The sequence below is a fragment of the Melanerpes formicivorus genome, unplaced genomic scaffold (genome assembly GCF_026170545.1).
Source record: "Melanerpes formicivorus ecotype bairdi unplaced genomic scaffold, bMelFor1.0.p_v2 SCAF_177, whole genome shotgun sequence".
Lineage (NCBI taxonomy): Eukaryota > Metazoa > Chordata > Aves > Piciformes > Picidae > Melanerpes > Melanerpes formicivorus.
This window is the reverse complement of record NW_027142529.1, coordinates 100,029-114,174: the sequence shown is the minus strand read 5'-3', so window position 1 is coordinate 114,174 and position 14,146 is coordinate 100,029. Positions and strand designations below refer to the sequence as shown.

General features: G+C 52.6%; 1 pseudogene; it reads right to left on the bottom strand.

The window, feature by feature from the left end:
* Positions 1 to 11,105, bottom strand: part of LOC137457381 (zinc finger protein 585A-like) — a 285,768-nt pseudogene extending 274,663 nt beyond the window's left edge.
* Between the last annotated feature and the right edge of the window lie 3,041 nt (positions 11,106 to 14,146).

The window sequence follows — 14,146 nt, the reverse complement described above, 5'->3', positions numbered from 1 at the left end:
AAACCTGGAGGGGTTTCATTGATCCAAAGGGCCAAGCCCTGACCCCCAGCCCCTGGCAAGGCAGATCCTGTCCCTCACCTGTGGCTCAGGTCTCTGATTCACTCTGTGAAATCATTTGTATCAGATGCTTTGTGCAATAAAATCCTCTCCAATTAGCTGCAGAAGTCTTAGCAATAATGAGAGGTTCAGCAGTATTTAATGAGCCCCATGGAGTATTTGGGGCTGATTACATCATCCTTAGATACTGCCAGGAGACTCTGCCAAGGTACTGCCAAGAAGCCGCTCAAGAAGTTCAAGTCAGAAGCAAACTCCAAAGTACCTTGAAGCACTGATTGGCCTCACTGAGGCTTGTTACTGACAAAGGCTCCCCAGGGACTTGTTAGAGCAGCTTGTTAGAGGCCATGATTGCAGGGAGACAAAGGCAAAGTACAGGGCAGAAAAGTATGCCTTTGTTCTATGAAGCATAAAGCCAAACCCTTGGGCTAGAAGAACCTCAAAGCCTCAAAGCCAAGTTTCTCCTCACAGGCCTTGGTGGCAGAGGCAACTGCCAGATCCAAGGGCACAAAGAACTTGGTCCTGTTGGGCCTCTCAGCATTGCCAGAGCCCTTGGCCATCCCTACTGCAGCTTCTCCTACACTGTCCCATGCCTGCAGCTCTTTCCCTTCTGGCTGCTGACACCATTCTTGCTTCCCCAGCCAGCTCTCCCCCTGCCATTTCCATCCCTTCCCTGAGCTGTCTCAGCTCTCCCTGCCATTTCCTGACACCTCTGGATGGCCTCATGCATAGCAGCTCTGTCCTTTGAGGACTATTTCTTTGGTCTCATCTCCACAATGAACCTTCCAAGATGCTCTGTGTAGCAGTTTTGATCTCTCCCCACTCCCCAGAAGAGCTCCATCCTCTCTGATACCACCCTTCAGCCATGTGCACCCTGCTATGGCAGTGCCCTGAGCCTCCATTCCACAGGCTGAAGCAGCCCAGGTCCCTCAGCCTCCCCACAGAGATGTCAGCTCCCATCCTGGCAGATCTCCTCTGCAGTCTCTGCAGTTCCTCTCCATTCCTTCAGACTGGACATTCCCACACCCAGTCACCAAGCATCCAGATGTGGCCACAGCAGCTCTGAGTCCTCGGGGAGGACAACTCCTATGTCTGGGTGGCCACACTCCTCCTGCCATAGCCCAGCTGCAGTTGGCCTTCTTCACTGTGTGCAGTGTTTGTCCATCCCAGTTATTTTGAATGGCTCCTCTCAAACCCTGTAGTGCCTTTCTGACTGGGAATGGGACACACCAGAACATCCAGCTCCAAACAACAGGCGGACAGTTTGTAGTGGGATGGGGCCCAATCTGTCATGAAGTGGGAAAGGAAATATAGGTGGTACTGGGAGGAGTCCCAGAGAAGTGGTTAGAAGGCTTCAGGTGGTGTGGCCTCTGCTGGGTGTGGATACAATCTGTACTGGGAAGGAGTCTTGTTATGGTTGTTATTAATATTTAATAATTGGCCACACCAGGGGAGGTTTAGGCTCAGGATGAGGAGAAAGTTCTTCCCAAAAAGAGGAACTGACCAATGCAATGTGCTGCCCAGGGAGGTGGTGGAGTCACCATCCATGGAGGTGTTCAAAAAAAGATTGGATGTGACACTTGGAGCCATGGTTTAGCTGTCAGGGGTGTTTGGTGGTAGGTTGGACTTGATGATCTCTGAGATATTTTCCAACTTGGGTGATTCTGTGTTTCTGTGATTACAAGGTGAAGGGAAAAGCTTGAACACAGCTGGTGACCAAACCACTGTCTGGTGACAAACCCAAGAGATTCCAAAACATGTAGTGAAAGGTGAGGAGAACATCTCCTGCCTAGCTGATGGAATGAGAAACTCAAGAGTCTCAAAAAGGCAACAGAAAGAAGGGAAAAGAACCTCAGGAAAGTCTTGCTCAATATTGCTCTATGAACTGCAGACAGGCCTTAGGCCTGGTCCTTGCAATGGGAGCTTAGGAGAAGACAGAGGCTTAGGGCCTGCTCTTTAAGGTGACCTTTGCCCCAGCTCTTCCCAGAGAGGTCCTTGCTGTCCCCTGTTCTGCTCCCTCAAGCAGACCAGCACTCACACATGCCCTGCACTCTAACAGCCATGCAAACAAAGCTGAACAAGCTCAGGGTTATTGCTCCAACCAACTTCTTGAGACTGAAGCCCAAGGCAGGAATCCACAACCATAGCCAGGCCCAGAGCTCTGAGAAGCCCCAGGTGGTGTCTTCCTTTTGCACTTCATGCAGAATCTGCTTGCTTCCCATATCTCACTGATCATAGAATGGGCTGGGCTGGAAGGGACCTCCAAAGGTTATCTTGTCCAACCTTCCCAGGGACATCCTCAACTAGATCAGGTTGCCCAGAGCCCTGTCAAGCCTCACCTTGAAGATCTCCAGGGATGGGACCCCAACTACCTCCCTGGGCAACATGTTCCAGTGTTCCACTACCCTCATGGTGCATAACTTGTGCTGGCTCCTCCTTCCTGCACAATCCTGCTTTGTTCCCATCTCTCACCCATGTCTATGGATGTCCCTGGATGGATGCACACCCTGAGTGTTTTTCCCACAAAGGTGCCTTGACTTGAGGCAGCCAATGTTTGCTAATCAGTTAGGTTGCATCTCTGGACACATTTGGAATGTCTCTTCTTTGGATCAGGAGCCTCTTCCATCCCCATCTTGTGCTTCTAATTGTGGATTATCCTTAAGGGAAGTGTTCATCCACAAGCTCAACAGGAGCCACCAGTGTGCACTTGCAGCCTAGAGAGCCAATTGCATCCTGGGCTGTATCAAGAGAAATGTGTCCAGCAGGGCCAGGGAGATGATTCTCCCACTCTGCTCCGCCTTGGTGAGACCCCACCTGGAGCTCTGTGTCCAGTTCTGAAGCATCTATTACAAGAAGGATCTGGGGGTGCTGGAAGGTGTCCAGAGAAGGACCATGAGGATGAGCAGAGGTCTGGAGCTGCTCTGCTATGAGGACAGACTGAGGGAGTTGGGGCTGTTCAGTCTGGAGAAGAGAAGGCTCCAAGGAGTCCTTCTTGTGGCCTTCCAGTATCTGAAGGAGGCTACGAGAAAACTGGGGAGGGACTTCCTCGAGTGTTGGGTAGGGATAGGACTGGGGGGAATGGAGCAAAACTTGAAGTGGGGAGATTCAGATTGGATGTTAGGAAGAAATTCTTCCCCATGAGGGTGGAGAGACACTGGCACAGGTTGCCCAGGGAGGTGGTGGAAGGCTCATCCCTGGAGGTTTTGAATGCCAGACTGGATGTGGCTGTGAGCATCCTGATCTGTTGTGACGTGTCCCTGCCCATGGCAGGGGGGTTGGAGCTGGATGATCCTTGAGGTCCCTTCCAACCCTGACAATTCTGTGATTCTCAGTATGTCCAAGAGGTATTATCAGGTATTGGAATTCCAGTGAATGCCCTCCCCCCTCCAGCCCCTCCTTAGGGTTCTCAGGGCTGTTGGTGCACCCCCAGCAGTTGCTCTCATCAGCTCTCTGTGTTGTGTTCTGTATCAATCCAGAATGGACATTTGCTACCAAGGGCTTTCTTTCTAGATTCAGGTGATGAGATTTTCAGTTCCCTTTCTCCTTCTCTTCAGTCTGCTGTTCCTTCTCCTGCACTAGTGCCTGCTGGGACAGGATCCATGTGATTAAGAGGAATCCACTGGCAATTTCTGGGGAGCCTCAGATTCACTGGAGGTGATCTGCACCATGCAATGTCCAGAGCAATGTGAACCCCACAGCACTCAAGGGAACAAATAGTTAGAGAGCAGCCCCATGGAGGACCTGGGAGTTCTGGTGGGCAGCAAGTTCTGCATGGGACAGCAATGTGCCCTGGTGGCCAAGAAGGCCAATGGGATGCTGGGGTGCATTTGGAAGAGTGTGGCCAGCAGATCCAGGGAGGTTCTCCTCCCCCTCTACTCTGCCCTGGGGAGGCCCCACCTGGAATATTGCATCCAGCTCTGGGCTCCCCAGTTCAAGAGGGACAGAGATCTGCTGCAGAGGCTGTGAGGATGCTGAAGGGACTGCAGCACTGCCTGATGAGGAGAGGCTGAGAGGCCTGGGGCTGTTTAGTCTGGAAAGGAAAAGGCTGAGAGGGCATCTGATCAATGTCAATAAATATCCAAGGGCTGGGGGTCAGAAAGGAAGGGACAGGGACAGCCTCTGCTCACTTGTGCCCTGGGATAGGACAAGGGGCAATGGATGGAAACTGCAGCACAGGAAGTTCCACTTCAAAAGGAGGAAGAACTTCTTTACTGTAAGGGTGACAGAGCCCTGGAACAGGCTGCCCAGAGAGGTTGTGGAGTCTCCTTCTCTGGAGACTTGCCAGCCCTGTCTGGATGTGTTCCTGTGAGACCTGCACTGGATTCTATGGTCCTGTTCTGGCAGGGGGACTCACAGATCTCCAGAGGTCCCTTCCAACCCCTAACCCTGTGAGTTGTCACAGGGCTCTGAATCCAAAGGAGATCCCAGTAGGAAATACCAAGGTTCCAGCTAGAAATCATGAAGTCTGAGCTTCATCTTCAAGGATCCTTCTGAAGTCACCTTCCACTGCCCCCTTGGGCTCTTCTGGGTTCTCAGCTAATGCATCCATGTGGCAAGTCCAGCTGCCTTAAAAGCAGTGTAAGTTGTTCACAGAAGCTGAGAGGCTCTTTCCATTTTGCTTGGAGGGCTCCTTATTGTCATGGGTTGTGTTGACTCTGCTGCTGTTATCCAGACTATGCTGCAGCCATGCCAGCCTCAGAAATGAAAGTGCTGGCTGGAGCAAAGGATGATGGGGCTTGAAGTTCAGGTTGCAGCATGGGAGGCTCCCTGTTCCAGTTGCTGCTTCTGGGTTCTGGGATTTTTGGGCGTTGGCAGCTGTGCTGGGATGGCAGTGGGACAGGGAGGGGTAGTGGAGCAGCTCCCTGGTTTGGGCATTTGCCTTGCTTGCTGCTGCTTGCTGCTGCTTTCCACTGTGCCTTTTCTGCACACTGGCTGAGGTCACTGTACTTTTGCATTCTGATGATCTGATTTGCTCAGGACACTCTTCTCTCATTTGTTTCTGTGTCAACACAAAAAAGTTTTGTGTGGTGTTCTTTTCCCCTCAGTTCTGTGTTGGGGGAGGCAGAGAGGTTAAGCTGCCCATTCAGGTGAAGCCATTACATTCCTTTTCTGGAGCCCAACATGGGGCAGGAAAGCAGCTACCTTAATGAGGATAGATTTTGGCAAGACTGAGGTAACAAGAGAGAAGAGGAGGATTCAATAAAGGCTTGAGGCTTGTCAGAAGAGTTTGACAGAAGTTTTCTTTCCTGTGGTGTGTTCACTACGTTGATGGATTTGCTTTTGGGGGCCTGATGAGCTATAGTCCTGTTTGTGCTGCTGGCGGTGCTGACTGTTAGCTTAGGGTGATGGCTCAGAGCTGTGCTGTCCACTGCTGGGCAGCTTGCTCTGGTTTCATCCAGAGCACTACAGGACACTCCCAAGGAAACCACTGTGAGATCTGCCCAGGTGCTGGATACTGAGGAGCAGCAAGGGGTGGGAGAGGGAAGGTGTAAATTCTTAGGCTGGTGGTCACCTCTGGTGCTTTGGAATTTCACCCCTGAGCACGTGCAAAATCCTCTCCAGCTGGGGAAAGGTTTGGGAAAAGTCTGTTGTCAGCCTGGCAGTTCCTGAGAGACAGAAATCACTGCAATGTGCTTGTGCCTGGCCCATGCCTATCGAGCCCTTCTCATCTCTGTGCAGAGGGCTCAGGGGCAAGAGAAGGTCTCTGGACCTACAGACAGTGCCACAGGCATGGCAGCTGTGTCAGAGAGCCAGCCTGTGCCAGGATCAGCTGCCCCTCATAGCGAGTGGTGCTTATGACCAGGATTGTGTCCCAAATATTACCAGAACATGCTTCTGTGTGTGTGACTCAAACCCCCTTTGTCCCCCCTCCCTTCTGGAGTTGGCGGGGGGGACCTTGGCACCACTGGGTCCAGGTCAACAATCTGCCTGGGCATGTTTCCACCCCTGTGGCAAACAAGGCCCAGGCTACATGTTTGTTTGCCCTGTTTGTGGCGTGTGCTTATGCTCATTTGGCAAAGTATCAGTAGATTGGTTAATTATTGTGTTAGCAGTGGATGCTGACTGGAGCAGTATTCTTTGGGGCAAATGGTAAATAGGAGTTGTTTGGTAAACAAGTGCCCCCCACGCTGGTGTCCGTGCCTATGCCTGCGTGCGTCTCTGTGCCGCTACGGTCCGCCTCGCCCGGGACTTGAAGCAGCTCCAGAAGGCCTCGCTGCACATTGCCACTGCTGCCCAGCTGGGGGCAGTGCCGTGGAGCGTGGGGTCAACTGCCACATGAGCCATCACCACGGGAGGAAACCATGGCAGCCCCTGTGCACCACCGGTCCTGAAGCGCTACAGCCCCCAGAGCGGGGAACCTTTGCCAGGTGCTGCGCTTCGTGGAGCCAGCGGCAAAAGCCTCTGAAGCTTCCCCTGGGAGGCTCCAGGACCTTTGTGCTCTGGGAGAAGCAGCAACCCCGTGGCACAGCCACGCAGGCGGCGCTGTTCTCTAGTTCCTCATGAGGGCACAGCCGTGCTGCGCTGTCAGGACTCTAAACACATCACCAAGGAAAGATTTCATGAGGTTCTCAGCTCGTGAGGAAGCCAAACCTTTGCTTTATAGAATTTGGGTTCAGGTAGTGCTGAAACTGTCCTGGGTTGAGGGTTTGCTGGTCACTGACAAACCCCTCCCCCACTGCTTTTCCAATCAGTTTCAACTCTAAATTCTATAACTCATTTGGTTCCTCTGAAGTGCCCAGGCACAAACGTTCTGCAGAGGTGGTTCCACCAACCCAATACTGCTGCCTGTGAATAGAAACTAAATCCCCTGCTGCATAGTTTGTATATCAATAGACTACCAATATATCTATTCATTGATATCCTTGCTGCTCATTCCTCAGGGCACATCTATAACACTCCTGTAGGGATAAAGAAGCCTATAAGAAAGCAGCTGATCCTGTAAAGGACCAGGAGGGATCAGGGTCCCCATGGGAACAAGAGAGAGAGCCAAGGCTGCTGGCTTGGTTCTTATCTCTGGTTTTGGAAGATGACCAAGGACAAACAGTGGATGAAACAAGCAGCAGGCCCCAGCAAGGCAAAGGAAATCTCTGCTCCTCTGTCTCAGCCTGTGTCGCAGCTGTGAGGGAACTGTCCCAGAAGGTTCCATCAGCTCCAGAAGAAGCTTTTATTCCCCATCTGTACAGTCCTGTGTTTCAGCCATGAGGAGCAGCTGCTCCCGTGTCCAAGGGACAGAATCTGGGAGGCACACAGCACAGCACAGCCTCTGCTTTACTTGTGTGACCATGGGGAGGACGTGACCAAGTGGAAGGGAAAACCCAATCCAGTCCTGGCTGCAGGAGTCTGTGACTTACAGGGGAATTGTCCCCCAGAGATGCTGCCTCAGTTTCCAGTGGGAAATGTCCGAAGAAGAGCAGGGAAGCTGAAACTGCTTCTGGTCCTCCTGAAGGGACTCCCAAAGCATCTTCACAAGATGCAAGGGACCCAAGGCAAAGTTAGAGGGGCTCTGCCTCCAACCAGATGGAGGGGAGAGACAAATTGGTTTATTGGACTGTACAGAACCATTGGCCTGGCAAGTTGAACCCATGGGAGGATAAAGCTTTAGTAGATACAGGTGCCCAGAGTGCCCTGACACCATCAAACCACAAGTGGTTGAACACATTTGTGTTTCTGGTGTGACAGGAGGATCCCCACACCTGGACATGTTGGAAGATGACTACTGGGATGCAAGCCACAGTTTGCTTTCACTTGGAGGCATGGAAAGAGTCACTGGACTCAATTGCCAAAGAGCTGGAAACACAGCCCCAGCATTTGCAGCATTTGGACTGGGCATGGACTGATCCAGACTGTGCTGGTGCAGAGTGGAGCTGCAGAGCACCTGCAGTGAGCAGCCCTCTGGGTACTGCAAAGCAACCTCCTGTGGAGTGAGAATGGACAGTGCCTGAGGTGTGCTGCTGATTGCTGCTGGGCATGGTGCAGGTGGCACAGAATGAGGGCTTGGGAATATCAAAGGTTAAGCTGGAAATTTGCTGCCATTACTCCACACCATCTTGCCTCATGCCACCTTCACAGGGACAGTGCTGGCTGGAGCAAAGTACTACAGGGCTTGAAATTCAGATGGCAACATGGGAGGCTTCCTGTTCTGGTTGCTGCTGTTGTGTTTTGGCTATCAGGTGCTGGCTCTTTGCTGATGGGGAGGGCTGCAGGGGTTTAACTCCTGGCTGCTGCTGCTCACTGCTGTGCTTCTTTCTGCAAACAGCCTCAGGTCAGTGTGCATTATGGGATCTCCTTTGGATTCTGCTCTGTTGATGTTGTCTCAAGTCCGTATCTCAAGCCAGAGGTTTTTTTTTGTTCCTCTGTGTGTTATTTTTCCCTCACTTCTGCTTTGGGGGGGGGGAACAGGCAGCTTAACCTCTTCTCAGCTCTTCAACCTGTTCCAGCCCCAGAGTGGAAAGCCAACAGAAGCTTTCTGAGTTCTTCCAAAGATCTCCATAAGCTTCTCCCTATACCCTCCAAAGATCCCAAGAGTCAGTCCTAGGACCATCCAAATCCCAAACACCTAAGATCGCCTGAAAGCCCCTGAAGAATGCCTCTGAGATGCCCCTCAAGACTCCTCTGAGAACCTCATTTCCCCCTCCCTCAACTGGGCACACAGCTCCACCCCATCCCTTGGGAGCAAATGCCCCCAAAATTCAGGCATTGAGGCAGGGATATCTTAACCCCCTCAGGTGGCTCAGTTGGTAGTGCATCAGACCCTTAATGGGAAGGTTGTGAGTTCAAGCCTGCAGTGGGTAGTAGTGTCCTTCCTACTCTAGTCACGAGGTCTGTGGTGACAGGTTGGACTTGATGAACTTTGAGGTCCCTTCCAACCTTAGGAATACTGAATACTGAAATAAAAGCAAACAGACAGGATTTGGGTAACTTTTGGGTTTTATTGACACAATTGGTCAATGGACAGAGGATTTCTTACCCCAGGGAGACACAAAGCATTGGGGAAGAACCAGACAGACCCTGGCAAAGCCCTGCCCAGCTCCACTGGGAGCTCCAGCTGTGCTGACTCAGCACTGTAATTGTTCTCATTAGTAATAATTGGTGTTCAGAAGGGCAAGAGGTGTTTGTTGCTGCTGGTGTCCCCAGTCCCTGAGAAGTGCAAAGGAAAAAGGGATGATTTTGGTGCTGGAAAGGCCCTCTCAGAGGGGTCAGGATTACCCAATCGATTCTAGGTGGTTTTATGCCTCCCCTCCAGTGCAGGCAGCTCTCTGGTGTGGGTGCAGTGGTGCTTCGTGAGGGAACCCCTCCGGGTGAAACGCTTCCCGCAGTCAGCACAGGTGAACGGTTTCTCACCGGTGTGGGTGCGGCGGTGGCAACTGAGATTTTGCCTATAGCTAAAGCTCTTCCCACAGTGAGCACAGGTGAAAGGTTTCTCACCAGTATGAGTGCGGCGGTGATGAAAGAGATTGTCCCTGCGGTTGAAGCTCTTGCCACAGTCAGAACAGGTGAAAGACTTCTCACCCGTGTGGGTTTGGTGGTGGTGAATGAGAGTGCTCCTATGGCTGAAGGCCCTGCCGCACTCAGCACAACTGAATGATTTCTCACCAGTGTGCACAGGACGGTGCTGTGTTAGGTGAGACTTCCGGGTGAAGCTCTTGCCGCAGTCAGCACAGCTGTACGGCTTCTCACCACTGTGGATGAGTTGGTGCTGGATGAATTCATTGCTCCTGGTGAAGCTCTTGCCACATGCAGCACAGGGGAACAGATGCTCTCCAGTGTGGATGCGGCGATGGATGGTGAGAGTGGAGACGGTCTTGAACCTCTTGCCGCAGTCCCTGCAGGGCAAGGACTTCTCAGTGATGTGCACACTGCGGTGCTGAGCGAGAGAAGACTTGTGAGTGAAGGTCTTGCCACACTCTGAGCTGTATGGCCTCTGAGTGGTGTGGGTGCAGCAATGCTGGATATGCTCAGAGCTCTTGCTGAACCTCTTGCCACAGTCACCACAGATGAAGTGCCGGGGACCAGGGTAGGGGCAGTGGTGCTTCACCTGCTCTGAGCCAGGTGGGAAGCTCTGCCCACACTCAGGGCACTGATTCAGCTGCCTGGGTGGCACAGAGGGACCTGCTCTGGCTTCATCCTCCTCTGCAAATTCCTTTTCCTCCACTTCCTGGTCACATTCATCTTCATGGTTATCCTCCTCTCCATACTCATCATCATCATAGTCATCATTCTCCTCAGCATTACCATCCTCCCTCTTGTCCTCTTTCTCCTCCTTCTCTCCCTTCAGGCTGAACTTTGGCTGCTCCAACTTGATCTCTGGGTGCTGCTTCTCCTCCCAGCTTTTGTCTGGGTCCTTCTGTGAGGCCATACTCTGGCAGGAACGGGTTACAGCAGTGAGATTTGGAACATGGAAGCACCTGAGCCCAGGATCAGAAAACCTCAGATCCTGCCTGGGTCATGACACTCCCTGACTCCCAACACCCAGCTGGAGGAAAGAATGCAGAGGGGACCTCAAACTTACAGTTTCTGCCACAGTGTGGGCTCAGACCTCTAATACCTGTACTGAGACCCCAGGTTCCTGTGATCAGTGCCCTGAGGTACCCTGGGACTTAAAAGTGGTCTTCTCCCACTCTCCTCGAGCCTGGTGGCATTGGCAGGGTGGTTCCTGGCCCAGGCCCTGTCCTTTGATCTCTCCTGGCTCAGGCAATGGAAGCAGCAGCACTGAACAATGAAAGACCAAACCACCTCCAACGTTATCCCACCACCCTCCACGTCCCAAGCCCAAACATCACCTCCTGCCACACAACTGATCCCCACAAGCCTGGGGAGTTTCCAAACTCTAACACCTGATGTGCCTCAGAGCCCCTGGAGCAGTGAAATGTGGTGGGTAGGAGGAGGTGCAGGAGGCTGGAAGGTGCCCTGGAACTCTAGGATTCTGGGGGGCTGGGGTCCTGCCGTTGCCCCATTCTGGATTTCTTACCTGCTGGGCTGATCCAAGGGGCAGATCTGCAAACTCTGCTCTTCCACAGCACACAGGGGCAGGGATGATGGAGAGAGAGGGACACAACTCCTGCCACAGAGAAGCAAAGGGCTCAGAGGGGAGCACTGACCTGCAAGGGATGGCTCAGCACTGCCCAGGACCAGGCAGCACAGCTCAGCCTTGATGGGGGCAGCTCCCAAGCCCAGCAGCACAGCCACAGCACACAGCCAGGACTGATCAAGATGGGAGGTCTCAACAAGTGCAGACTCAGCTCCTTGCCCAGCACACAGCCCCCAGCACACAGCTGCAGGCCAGCACCACAACACAGCTGCCTCCACACAGCCTCTCACAGGCCTTGCCTAAAGCTTTCTCCCATTGGCTGCCCAGGCCTCTGCTGCCTGCAGCTGCATTTGACAGCAGATCATGCTCTGGCCACAGCTCTTGTCCCTGGCCCTGCCCCCAACACCCCCACTCTGTGCTCAGCTCTGCCCTGAACACACCTCTCTGCTGGCCACTCCCCAAGAGCAGATCACAGCAGCCCTCAGGACACACACAAAGGGAGCTTCATGATCTCTGGAGGTACAGCAAAGGGGGAAGGGACTTGGGCAGCTTTTTGCTAAACCTCTTCAGCCCTCACTGGGATGCTGGAGGAGTCTCTGGCTCCTGCCCAAACCTCACACCTCCAGCACCCTTCACACACCTGCAGCCTGAAGAGACTCACTGGAAAGGGTTTGCCTTCCTTCTCTCCCTGACCATTTCTCTCAGCTTGCTCTTTGCAGTTCCCTGGATCTGCCACTCCACATCCCCAAGAGAAAATGAGGTTGGATGGGAGGGCACAGTGCTCATGGGCTGCTGTTCATCTCCCAGCTGACACAGGCAGAGCTGCAGCACAATTCACTCCTTTCAGCTCCTCAAATGCTGCCAGATTCTGCCATTCCCTGCACACACATTTGCCACCTGGGCCCTGGATCCTCTCCCCTTTTTGGGGGGACAAGGCCTAATTCCTGCCTGACCATTCCCAGGCCCTTCCCTCATTCCCAGCCCATCCATGGCCCTGCTGCCTTGGCTGTCCCATGGCCCTGTGTCCCCCACCTCCACTGCTACTGCAGCTGAGGCTGAGGAAGCATCTAAGGAACTGGGCTGGAAGCAGCAGCACAAGAATGGAAGGGGCCTGAGACTAAAGGCTGGGATCAGCTGGAGGGCTGAAAGAACAGCACCTAGCCAAGGGGGGGTTACAGATGAGAGCTGGGGAGGGACCATGCAGACAACTCATGCAGCAGCTATGGCTGGGCTGTGTGGCTAGGAGCCCTGAGGGCCTACTTGGGCTGTGCTGGATGTCAGGAGCGGTCAGGGGACTGTCCTGAGCCAGGCAGGGTTTGGGGCTTGGAGCTTCTGGGGTCAGCTGCTGCCAGCACCATTGGAGGTAGGAGCCAGGCAGAGCCACACAGCTGCTGAACTAAGCCCTCCCATCCCCTGCAGCCTTCACCCTCCATCTCTCCATCCATTGCTCCAGCTCCACTCACTTGCTGCCCTCTCAGAGTCCACAGGGTCCTACAACGTCACCCGGGCTGATCTACACAGCCAGCAGGGCCCAACAGAAGCCCCTGGACATGAGATGATGGAGGAGAATCCCTGTGGTGGGTGGAAGGCACTGAGATGTCTTACACCAGAGAGTAGAGACCTCCAGCAGGGACAGCAGAGTCCAGAGGGACACCACAAAGTGTGTTGTTGGGGTTTGTTTTGAGTAAGAGGGGACATGGGTCCCAGGAACACCTGTGCAATTCAGGCCTTGAAGAATTCTCTGTTGATAATATAGTGGCAGAGTAGGAGATGTGAGGAAGTGCTGATTGCTTGGTATGCTGAAACCCAGCTGCCCCTGAGATGGGAGGCAAGCAAGATAAGGAGGAGGCGAGATCTGGGAAAGAGAGCAATTAGGCCGGATAGAAGAATTCCACAGAGTTGTGAAAACAATGATGTAACCTTTTAGAGAGCAACCAATAGTATGTTGCCAAGTGGGCATAATTATAGCAAACTGTATATAAGATGTGTCTGATGCTCAATAAAGTGGAATCCACTGATCAAATTGGTCGTTAAAGCGGCCCCCTTCTTGCAGTAAGTGGCGCTCGAGCACGGGACCCTAATGAAGACAAACGTTAGGGTTTAAGAAGTTCTTCGGGACGTTGGGAGATTCGCAGTAAGCCGGGAGGCAAGAAGACGGCCGGCCCGGGATAGCAGTACCGGAGGCTGCAAGAAAAGGGAAGACAGCCTTGAAGCCGAAGACGCTGTAGAGCCGGAAACTGCTTAAACGAGGACTGTGCGCACAGGTATTAACGTTTAAATACGGACATGGATAGGCAGGCAGCGTATGATTTATTTATATGCTTGTTAGAAAAGCGACAGTGTAAGTTAAATTTTACAAAGGAGTTGGTGCCGCTGTTAAGCTATGCAGGAGAGTTAGGATATTTTAAGGACCTAAATGAGGTATTTGAAAGATTGCAGTGGAAAAAGTTTGGACAGGACTTGTGGCTGCATGGCTTAGATGATGAAAAACGAGCAAAGGAGTGTGGAAAATGGTGGAAGATGGTTATGACAGCATTGGATCAGCATCGTGCTGAGCAAATGGCAGCTTATCAAGCCAGGGTACGATTAGATTATACGGACCCAAATGGAGCAAGTGTTACACATGCTGGGTTGCCTTTGTCAGAAGAGGTTCAGGATTATTTAAGAAAGGAGAAGGCTGCGTGTGTAAAAGGGTTAGGTGGCAGAGTTGAATTACAATCTGTGACACAGGACTCTGCTGAGGAGCCTTCCCCGTCTCTTTTAGCTGAGCAAATTGTACAGGAGAAGAAAGTAGGTGAGGGAGAGGAGACAAACAGGGCGGTAGATCCTGGAGGTGGCGTTAAAGATCATGCAAGAAAGCACACAGAGTATTGGCGAAAGGTTGCAGAGCACTTAAACACCGAAGGAGATCAGGAAGGGTTTAGGCGGCTGGCTGTTTCACATCAAGCTTTTCCAGTGATGTACACACAGGTCCCTGGGGAGCAGAATGTTGTCCAGGCTGATGTAACCCAATTGCCATGGAAATTGTTATCTCAATTACGACAGACTGCGAGTCAGTTTGGG